Below are 12,122 nucleotides of genomic sequence, written 5' to 3'. Positions count from 1 at the left end.
GATCCACATCAACTCCAACTCCTTCTCCTTTGTAAATGTGCCAACACCACCATGTGTATGTGTGTTAGCTTTTCATAAACATTTCCCAAAGGATGTTAGCCACTCAACTTGCCACGCCACTCGATCCTAGCGACGATGCAAAGTTAGATCACTCGAGTGGCACTAGATGACCGATATGCAAACAAGTTTGCTCCTCTTGATAGTACGGCCATCTATCCTAAGCCCGGTCATAAACTTCTCTACACACCTATGACCGGTGAAATGAAATGCCCTAGGTTATACCTTTGCCTTGCGCATTCCATTCCATCTCCCCCAACGTCGATGCAACACATGCACCAACATGATCAACAATGATATGATCCACTTCATATCATCACGTGATCATATTGGTTCATCGATCTTGACTTCACTTGCTTTTCACCGTTGCCTTCGTTCATCGGCGCCAAGTCTTGCTAAAGCTTCACCGCCACGCGGTCCATCGCTCCAAAGCCTTCAACTTGCCCTTCACTCTTGCAACTGGTCCATCAAGCCAAGTCTTGTCTTGATCTTCTCCACCTTGATCACATGACTCAATGTCATGTCTCATGTGCAATGAGCTCCTTCATCATCACATGTGTGAGCTTTGCAACATCTCCAAGCCATTTTCACCATCATGGCATATGTTGCTCACACACATGTATCTGTGGACTAATCACCTGTGTATCTCACATAAACACAATTAGTTCACCTAGGTTGTCACTCAATTACCAAAACCACACAAGGACCTTTCAACCTGTTGGCCTGCCAGAAGCCGATAGGTACCGCTGCCTGCCACCACAGCCGAGAGGTGTCCTATCGGTCTTCTATGGGCCGGCTTGACCTGTCGGCCCACGTGTCAGATTATTGTACAAATAAAAAACGCAATAGAGCCCATGGCTATTATAGACTATGATATTAATAGGACGTGCCAAATTTAAAATTAAATGTTTTTTATTATTATAAGGATTTTTAGAATTGATCCCTTTTTTCTTGGCAAGTTTTCATGAACATTAGCTAGGAGTCTTCTCTGGGGTCTCTAATAATTACTAATAGTATATAAGATAAATACTAGATTGGCTCATAGATGCTCGACCCGTTTACTAACATTTAGCAAAACAATTTAAACTTGGACCATCAATGACTTTCAAAACAAGGCTGAGAATTTGTGTATGTAGATATATCCATGAAAGTCAAACAAATTTACAACCTATCTACTTGAGATTTTTTTTGTGTGTGTGTAATAACAGTCTGAAATTAAAGTCGAGTATATGCATACCTCGTCACATCTTTCCAAGTGCGCGGCTGCAGCCCAGGCATAAGCCCTTGAAGGATGTCGGTCACAAGTTTGTCACGTTGTTGTGTTGTCACGTACTTGGGTTCCGTGCCAATCGGAGTCGGCGTGCGCGTCCTACCGGCGTCAACCTCGATGGCGACATCGGAGAGGCGGCCCACGGCCTCAATGCGCACCTCGTCAGCATAGCAGCATCGCCACTCGAACACCGCCAGCTTGGGTGCGCGTAAGCGGAACAACGAGTATTTGGTGAACACGGCTGTGATGCCCGAGTGACACAAGAACAGCAGCGGCTCCGATGGCGATTCAGTCTTGCTGTACCAACGGCATGACATGCGGAGAGTCCTGAGGTCATCGGCGAGCACGGTGACGGCGGCTTTGGTGTCATCCGTCCTCACGCCGACGTCGATGAAGCGGAGGTGTTTGAGGCGAGGCATGGTGTCCGACGTGACGCTCGTACTGGCAGCGAGCGTGCACTCGCCGATGTGCAGGTCCTCCAGCGACGGGAACACGGTGGCGGCGAGCGGGAAGTCCTCGCGCACCACCGTGTCCCCGAAGGGCGCTGACGCCGGCGCCGTGGATGCGCGGCGGCCTCACGGCGTACCAGAACGGCAGCACCTGCAGCTCGACCGTAGCGGGCGGCAGCTGGAGGGACCAGGCGCCGACGTCCGCGTCAGGTAAGAACTCCTTGCCCACGTGGGGGTATTTGACTCTGAGTGCAGAATATTAATTTTGTGCTTGTATGAAGTTTTGTTGCTTGACAGAGATTTTTTTTTTATATAAGTATAACCGATTGTATAGTGCAGGCATAGGTGCTGCTGTTGAATCATGTCCGTGACCATGGATTGCACAGAGTACTTGCTTTAGGGATGATGTCACCTGTCGGCCGTCCGCAGGTACCGCTGCCTGCCGCCACAGCCGAGCGGTGTCCTATGGGTCTTCTATGGGCCGGCTTGACCTGTCGGCCCTCATGTCAGATTATTGTACAAATGAAAAACGCAATAGAGCCCATGGCTATTATAGACTATGATATTAATAGGATGTGCCAAATTTAAAACTAAATGTTTTTTATTATTATAATGATGTTTAGAATTGATCCTTTTTTTTCCTGGCAAGTTTTCATGAACATTAGCTAGGAGTCTTCTCTGGGTTCTCTAATAATTACTAATAGTATATAAGATAAAGACTAGCTTGGCTCATAGATGCTCGACCAGCTTGATGCTTAAGCTTTTTATTTACTGACAAGACCTGCTGTTGTCTTCGTGAGAAGTATCAGATAATAATTATACCTTTTTAACTCCAACAGTGATTCAGCGAAAAATTTTCTTCATCGCGGATCATGATGCCTCACTCACATGGAACCATTGAAAATAAATGGTTACCACAAGATCTAAAACAGCTAAGCCATGCATGAAGGAATTCAAGATCCAGATATAACTACTTGGCTACTGAGGAAGTACTCTCCCCTAGAGGTCCAACGAAAAGTTTTGCTTCTTGTGCACCCCATATAACTAGACAACTAGTGCATTCTGGAGTATGACTAGCTAGGGTTTGGAATTTCGGCCGATTTTCGTCAATTTTCAGTCGTACCAGTGACCTCTAGGAAATATACAAACTTGTAATTTTGGTTCCATTTCATTCAGTTCTTTTTTCAAATTTAGCCAAAATTTCATAAAGATTTGAAAATTTCAACCCAGATTTCATCGATTTTTACGATTTTCGGTCCTACACCGGACCCTCTGGTATTTATATCTCAAATGGTAGGATGAACCCTAGCTATATGCATGTCCACCGCTATTAATTGCAGAAGGTAGATGAGAATGAATGGACTGCTAGTAAGTAGGTAACATTGATCCAGGGTTAAGACGATGGGAAAAGTGCGTGCACCATGGATCTGGCTTGAGCTTGAACTTGAAGATCGAGAGCGGCACCAAAGAAATATTCCTCGATCTTAGAGGTGCAAGAGTCCTAGTCCTGCTTCATAGATAGACAGAAAATGTAGAGCATGGCCGATTAATCGCCAAGAAACAACGCATCAGCTGCAGATGAAATGAGATTTTGATTGGTGAGCAGGGACAATACCTTGACAACCCTTCAGATTTCATCAGTGGATGGAAGTACTCACCCTTGCTGATGTATTAGCATAAGCTGGTTTGCCTAACTAGATCGAGGTGAGCATACATGCGTATTTGTCAAGACCACAGTGAGAGGAACCTTAGCTATCGGCCCTTGAAATACGGAGTACTGTAGTATTAAAAACTGAGAGCAGCATGTGACACCCTTGGAACATGGAGGAAAGGGTGACATTAGTTTGGTGTAAAATCCATCAACACCGAGGATGGCAAGCATATATAGATCCATCCTGATACAAAGCAATACGTGCAATAGTAACAAACTAAAGTCAACGAACTAGTACTAGTAGCGTAATAAGTTGACAATCGAATCATCGAAGTTAATGAACATTCACCAGTAGAGAAACGACATTTGATCCACTTCGAAATTTGGCTGTAGTCCCGGTATTTTTCGCGCCCGGAACTAGAGAAACCTTTAGTCCCGGTTGGTAGCTCCAACTAGGACTAAAGGTCCCTGCCCAACGGCTACTGCGCCAGGCTTTTGCTGAAAGGGACCTTTAGTTCCGGTTGGAGCTACCAACCGGGACTAAAGGTTCACTTTTACTCCCGGTTTGTACCTCCAACCGGGAGTAAAAGTCTACTCCCGGCTGGAGGCTCCGTCCGGGACTAGAAAGGGACATTTAATCCCGGTTTCTGTCTACAACCGGGACTAAAGGCCCCTCCTATATACCCCTTGTTCCTCCCCGAGCCCGAGCCACTTCGAGCTCAGTGTTCTTGCTTCATCGCCGGCCTCTCTTCTTCCTCATCACCGGTGATCACAAGATTTCTTCCATTCTTCCATCGATTCTTCAGTTCTAAAGGTTACCAACTTTATACTCTCATGTTTCATCAGTAGCTTATTTCATTTTGTGGACTAGATATATGTGGTTTTGTCAGGTTCATAAACCCGGGGTCCCTCGGGGACCGGCTTCCACACCAGGGCTCGGCCCAGGAGGACGGCCTTCTTTTCTTCTAGACCGGCCCGAGAGTCTAAGTTCAACAGACCGGAGCACTCGCCTCAGGCCTTGGCCGCCTTCGACCCATCCTTCCGACAGGAGCACTAGCTCAGGCTCAGGCCAACTCCGAACGGCCTCTCCAATCGGAGCGCTAGCGTCAGGCCTCGGTTGCCTTCGCACGGCCTCCACTCGGAAAGACTGACCTGAGGACCGCCTCCGACTCTGACCCCGTGTCTCCGACTGGGGTTCATAGAAAACCCTGCCCATCGCTGTTCTCCGACTGGCGCGCCAGAACCGACTGGGGCCATCCGACCGGGGACGCCCGCTCGGAAAGAACCAGAAGGCGTACGAAGGAAGGCAAGACAGGGTTCGCAAGTCAAACCATGGCACCAGGACCATACCCTGCGGAACAGTACTTTACAACCGCCCTGCCACAGACAGTATTGTAGGCGCCAACAATTACCTCTACAGTGTTGTAGGCGCCGGTCAAAACACCCGTACGGTAAGACCCCCCATGTGCCTCTGGGCATCAACAGTATTGTGGGCACCGGAATTCACCATACCAGGTGAACGTGGTAAAGCCATGCCTCCAGTCGGCGAGACAACGTTTTTGCAGGTACCGACGTCCTCCAGTCTTGAAGAAAGCAGCTCAACCTCCCACATGTGTCTGACATTCTACAGTGACATCAACAGTATTACGGGCGCCCACCATTGTCCCATCCCCATCGGCGTGGGCAACAAGGCTTAGAAACGTCCGTACTCTCTCTCCCTCTATCTTGTAAAGCCGTCCCCTTCTATAAAAGGGGATGTGCTCCCTCCAAACACGAAGGGTGAACCCAAGTCGACTTCTTCAAGTACAAGTTTAGGGTTGGACACTTCGTTCATAGCATAGCTCCTGTCGATCTCAGCCCTTCCGACCGGACCGACCGGACATCCCATCTTTCTCTCGTTTGTAACCCCACTACAGACTTCGAGCACCTGGGCTCGGGAATAAAGTCACCGACCGACCCACACTGGACGTAGGGCACGTTGCCTGAACCAGTCTAAATCCCGTGTCATTGAATGCTAGGCCACCTCCGATCACAACGTACAACAAAACTACAAATATTCACTAGTTGATCACTTTCTGTACCGATAGTTTTTTTTATGGTAGATTTTTTTTTATTTGTATGCCATTTAAGCTCAAAATCATTTTAAAGTTGCATATTTGGATGAAGGAAGGTTAAAGTAGTTATTCAAAACTAGTATTGAGCTTTCATTTCTAGCGAGCATATATAGCACACTTCATGCTTTAGAGATATAGAGAATTTTAGAGTTTTTTTTAATTTTATTTGTTTATAAAATGAGAAATTTATATTATATTAAAAATAAGTATAGAGAGTAGATGGCAACTGCTTCCGGGTCCTCAGCCTCTCATCAGGTTACAAAGCGACTGAGGCCGGACCTCTCTCTCATTGCATGCGGCAAGTGTGAGAAGAAGATTGTGATGGAGTACCGGGTGAGAAAGGAGTGTCCCAACAAGGGTACGTAATAAGTTGACAATCCAATCATGGAAGTTGATGAACATTAATTCATCGATCATGTGTCTCCCCAGTTTAATTTCATAGACTGTGTGCTGATCAGTGATCATATGCACTAGATAGAATCGAGTATTCGACGTACCATGCCAGTATGCCACGCATGTCCCTTGTGGAGGTGGAGCCCAGAGCGTGCGGTGTGCCGTCGCGCAGCAGGAGGGACGCACCGGCGAGGCTAGCGCTTGCCGCCGCCGGCGTCGGTATCCATCCACGACGTGTGCTGGCTCTTCCCGCAGCACTGCACGCTGCGCGCGGCTTCAACACCTCCGCCTAACCGACGCGGTTTCCATGTCTGACCAACGACACCAACGCGCTCGCTGTGACGACGTCGTGCGAGATAATTGGTCAAATGTTTCGCCTGCTCTCCTCCACCTCCGCGGTTGGAGCGTTCGTGGTGTGATTGTAGTTCTGCTCGGTCTGTTTTGGTTGGGCTTCAAACCAGACCCTTTGTTTTTTTTCAATGAACATTTCGGTCGTCGGATTTTATTTTCAAGCCCTGTTTAATACGGAGTAGAAAAACAAATGGCAGCGCAGTTGAGTCTGCTACAAGCCACAGGAATTGGACAAGTAGCGACGCACAGCAGACATGGCGAGGATGATACCTGGATGCAATGCAACCTGGCTGGGTCACCCTTGACCTTGAGCACACAGAAGACAGAACTAATACCCCTTCAACTAGCGTGGTGCTGCCAGCCTGCCACACCACACGTTCTGTCGTAGAGCACACCTGGGCTGCCTGCCACTGCCAGTGAGTTGTTCTTCTCATCTTTCTGAGATAACTGCTGACGGAACCCTGCAAGGCTTAAACTGAATGATCCTAAACAGAACGGTGCTTCAAGTAGTGCAATTAGCTGCTTTCACGCGTCTTCCTAGACCTAGAGTCTCTCGAGCAATCAAACGTCGATCTGTGTTAGTAATAGCCACATTTCCATTTCGTGGAAATGAACAATCAATCGTCTCTGCACTGCATGCATACTCGTGTCAACAACTCGGTGAAGGGGGAGCGTTTGGGGGTGGAGAATGGTCTTTAATTTGGACACCTATTTTTGTTCAGTTGGTCTTTGTTGAATTAATGTACTACTATCTTATATTGATCGAGAGGTACCATCTTCAATCAATCTTTAAATTTGTCATATATTAGTTATTCAGTGATTAGTAAGGTAGCATTCTTCGTAGGATGATAGGGAGTATTTGCACTTGCGGCAATCGTAGCGCAAGCTTAAAACAGGGGGAACACCAGGCAATATCACAAGGTAGAAGTGGCGAAGGACCTAAAAATTTGGTATGACCAACTCAGTACCGTAGATAAAGCGCCTCAATCTACATATCAAAATCCTGAATTTACCATTCATCAAATCAAAGCGAATAAGAACACAAATAAGAAATAATCCGTGCCAGATTTATACCACGTAAAAAAATGCAAATGGTAATATTATACCTCTCACTTTGCCAATGATTTCTCATTTGTTTGCTATATCCATATTTACTCTTACGGTGGTACCTAATTATTGAACATATTAACTTACAGAAAATTATTGAACAAATGAAACATAAACAATAAAAAATATTGAACAAATGAACTTACAAAAAAATATTAATCGTCTTACCTGATCGTGCTCACTACTTGGCTACTCGGCGACCGAGTCTCCCTGTTGGCTGTCGCCGTGCTGTATGCTGTGTGTAGTGTATGCCCTGCAAGTCCTGCCACCGTCTCACTGTTTCACGGATCACCAGGGCTGCGCGCCGCGGCGCGTCCAAGAGTACCAAGACGGCTGGTCACGCCTCCGCCTCGTGCGCAGCGTCACCGTTGACGTTGAGGCATTGCAGGCCGCATCGCTGCGCGCCGGCGTCACGTCGGTTCGTGTCTCGCAATAGCTAGGTCAGGGGCACACCAGGCAGCGTCTTGCGCCTAGGCAGACCAAAAGACATTAGAGCAGATGGGCATAGACTGGCCAACATTTAAGCCCAAATACCGGTCCGCATGTAGCCTGAGTATGAGCAGTATTAATTTGACATACTGAGGATCACGTGTCTTCTTCGTTCGTTGTTTCTTGTGCGTGATGAGCAGCTGGGGATGATGGTTATTTGGGCAATCTGACGTACTGCGGATAATGTCTTCCCCATATTCTAAACTATTTTTTTTGGGTTGAATTCGGAGCGGATTGGATATTATACGGATTTGGATGTGAATATAGATTTTTTTGAATGACGTCGGAAATGGTACAGATTTGGACTGTTATCGGAGCGGAAGTGGATTTTTTTTTAATTTGGATAATGTGTGCTTACATATTGTTTTAATGATGAGAAATAATTCATTAACCAAAGTCATAAAGCAGCAATACAACACGAAATAATCACCATCAATCAACCACTTTGATTTAAGAGCTCACAAAATTAATACAAGTTCTCAGTTTGGATTTAAGAGTATAAAACAAGCATGTAAAAGAAATAAATATTCTTAATTAAAATATTTAAGCAAAACTTCGCCATTTGCTGATTAGCCGCCAATCAGGCAAATAGGCAATCACTAGAATTACCATTACATGTCATGCGAAAGATACTTAAATTAGTATATGAGTAATGCATGAGAGGCTATTTGAAACATATGCGAGTGGGGTCTAGTTTTGTTCGCCTCGTCGCGTAGAACACACCTGTGTAAACGGAATTGAAAATGGATACACCGTTCAGAAATTATATTAATTTGAAATAAATATTTTTTTTTAGACTGCATAGCGCGGAGGTCACACGGAGTGCTTGCATGCAAGGGTTGCCACACGCTGCTGATTAGTTTCCAAATAGGGGTAATAGGTTGGTTTTTTTTCAGAAAAGGAAAATATGGCTGTCCGAAAATCATTCGTTGTATTCACATGGAGTGAGCGTTCGCTCATTAGTGGTGTCGAGCCAAAGCCCAAAGATAAAGATGTCCGAAAGATTAAGGCGCTTGGAGCTTGAAGCCTCGGAAATTGAAACATGTATAGTTTAGAGTCGTGCACATGCTCTTTTCTCCTTGCCTTTTTTTCCAAGGGGTTTTTGAGATGGAGTTTTTAGTGAGATACACGTGCAGGTTGCGAAGAGAGATCCTCGCAACCAAGGTTTGAGTTGCATTATGCCTCTTCTTGTATGAGCATCTATTAGGTCATATAATAGCGGTCATAACCTAATAGCTGATGGGCTACTGTTGGGAGAGCCATATTCATATGAGCCAAGGCCTAATAGGGGTTGGTGTAGTGTCTTATGAATTCCATCCCCCACCAAGGGACGATTGTAAAATGTTGTTGCCTATATATAATCCCAAAAGCACGAGGGCAAGGGACTCTCCCCTCTCACTCATTTGCAAATCCTAATCACCAACTCTCCTCTCTCTATCCCTTAACTTGTTCGGAATGCAAGTTTCCAACAGACAACATATTTCCATAGGCAAGGCATAATGTCATTTTGTTTTGCACAGGGGAAACAATTTATTACACAAGATATCAGGATTATACATTTCATATATACAAGAATTTATGACCTTCTCACTTTAGAGTTAGGACAATATATTTCCATGAGAAAGCATCATGTCATATTGTTTTGCACGGGAAAAACAATTTTAGGTACAACATTAGTTTGTACTGTATGTTGACACTATAGCTTTCATCCCAACATTTGTGAAAAAGCTTCTTAAAATAAACAAATGAGTTCCATTCATAATATTATACTATTATTACTAATTATCCAAACATGGCTGCGAATAGAGTAAATTATGAATGAAAGCTATAGTGTTTGGATCCAGTACAACGCCTTAGATGGGCTAGAACTAAACTATAAGTGACTAATTTAAAGTTTATTTTAGTGATCCTTCCAATCCATGCAGGCTTTTCATGGATATATTGACCTATAATGGTGACAGTCCCAAACATTACATTAATAAAAAATATATAAATATAGCTATCTAGACATAATTACATATAATTTTAATCATAACCATCCTAAATGTATATAAAATTAAATGAAGTTAACCGATCCAATAAGTTTACAAATTACTACTTAACAAGTTTAGAATATATCCATATGACTGGGGTCAGAATGCCCTATATTAATCCCTCTTTATATTCCACATCTAATAATATTAATAGATTAAATTTTACTAGTTAGGCCAACAACTAACCAAACAAGGTTAAACAGTGGAACAATGTTTACCAGTACGATTTGATCCCTTGCTGACCAAGGCAGTATGCCACATCTAGTATTATTGTATGCTGTATGGATACTAAGAGCGCGTTTCGCCCGGCTCCCGCCGGCTGTGGCTCCCACACTATAGCATGCAGGAGTTGGAGCCGGAGGAGAAAAAAAAAACGAGCTTCTCCGGCTCCGGCGCTGTCAGTGAGAGAGGAAAGAAGGAGAGAGAAAAACGGCTTCGGTGAACAGTGTCGCTACAGGAGATAAACAGGGGAGGAGTCAGAGGAGCCAGAGCCGCTCGGAGCCCGGCCAAACGGGCTCTAAAGGTGGCCCGCTTCCACAGTTAATTCCACCATCCATGACCATGATGATCCATCCACCCCGCCTCGCCGTCGCCGGCTCGCGGCCGCACGAGCGTCCGGAATCCGGATCGTACGCGCCAGCTATTGTACTAGACAGCGGTACGTGCGCTGGAGCTCGCTTGGACAGATGACGGACGGCCGCGTCGGTGATACAGACATGCATCTCTCTTGCATGCACACGGTTAGGGTCTGTCTGTAGCTTAGCGGGATGATTCGGATCCGGCCCGTCTCTTTGCTGCACAGCAAAACCAACCGGTTGTATCTTTTCAATCGGACAATTATGGCCTCATGGGCATGCACCGAAATACGAGCAAAAATATGGTGGCTCTCTAATGAAGTAATAATGATCTTTAAAAATATATTAGCAAAACCGCGTACGCTATGAGGTCAGGTTAAGTCGTTAAGAGGACTAATAACAACATTTGTCGCGCCACGTACAGATGACCAGCGGAACACCCTCCTACTTCTCCTATAGCGAACGTGGTATGTCCACAATAACATTGTTCATGATGCAGGACCTGTCTATGTGAAAGAATCAGTTGTCTTCCTCCTCAGCTATTGGGAAAGCCTGTACACAGGGGCCAACCCACCTTGTTGTGGAGATGACGCCAAAGGAACCGAACCCTGCTGGACGGTGTCGACGCCAGCATCGGGGACACGGCGCAGAGCAAATCTAGACCGAATTAACATGGCGTCCCCCACCAGCCGGATGGGTGAAGATCAACGTGGATGGCTGCTTCGTGGAAGCGTCGGGAGAGGCCGGTGTGGGTGTTATTGCCAGGAACGAGGATGGCCAGGTTGTCTTTTCAGCATGGAGATACTTTGATAAATGTGGAAGTGCAGCAGAAGCAGAAGCGTTGGCCTGCGTTGAAGGACTCCAGAGGGCGGTGCACTGGGGGTTACTCAAATTGTAGTCGAGACGGACTGTGCAAGAATCATGTCAGTGAATTTGGGTGTCTATTTCTCTTCTTAATGATTAATGGAAAAAACACCTATTTCCTCCTTGGATCTTTTTTTTTGTTTCTATTTATGCCCTTTTTATTTTTATTTTTATTAATTTTATTTTTTGTAAGATTTTCCTCGTGAGGCCATCACTTTTTCTCGTGAAGCTGGAGCAATTTTCTCATGATTTTGGACAATATCCGAGCGATTGTGAAGCAATGCTTTTGCTTCTTTCTCATCTTTCACCGTTTGATGCTAACGTAAACATCTATGATGATGCGTCAACGCGTGCTTAGTCGTTCTGTCTTGGCAAGCATTGTCTGTTTGTCTTGATGCAATGCAACCTGTCATGCTAGCGAGGCGGTTGGACTGGGGCAGATGGTGTCGTCATGGCAATTGGCATGGGTGTGTTCTCGACTTCTCGTACAAGAGCACCTGCACGCCGACTCGTTCTGGGCAGCTTGCATGGACACGGTCTCAGTCTCTCAGGTTGCTGCCTATAGTTGAGAGGTCTCTGTAAGTCTCATTCTAGGCGGCGTGCATGCCAATTGTTCTTGGTGTCTGCTTCGATATTTTGCGTGGACTGGCCGAGGTAAACTATAGTAATGTCAGTTAACTCCACCAGAGGAACCTCCGTGTAATCATGTGTTGGCACCGATGTGTCGGTTTATGACGTGGCTTTCTTTAGACCAAGATTATAGTACTTA

General features: G+C 45.5%; 1 pseudogene; it reads right to left on the bottom strand.

Moving 5' to 3' along the window:
- Positions 1-1,272: 1,272 nt before the first annotated feature.
- LOC136524535 (uncharacterized) lies at positions 1,273-2,281 on the bottom strand (annotated as a pseudogene).
- Positions 2,282-12,122: the final 9,841 nt, after the last annotated feature.

This window comes from Miscanthus floridulus, chromosome 18 (assembly GCF_019320115.1).
Source record: "Miscanthus floridulus cultivar M001 chromosome 18, ASM1932011v1, whole genome shotgun sequence".
NCBI classification, from domain to species: Eukaryota; Viridiplantae; Streptophyta; class Magnoliopsida; order Poales; family Poaceae; genus Miscanthus; species Miscanthus floridulus.
This window is presented reverse-complemented; position numbering and strand designations above follow the sequence as displayed.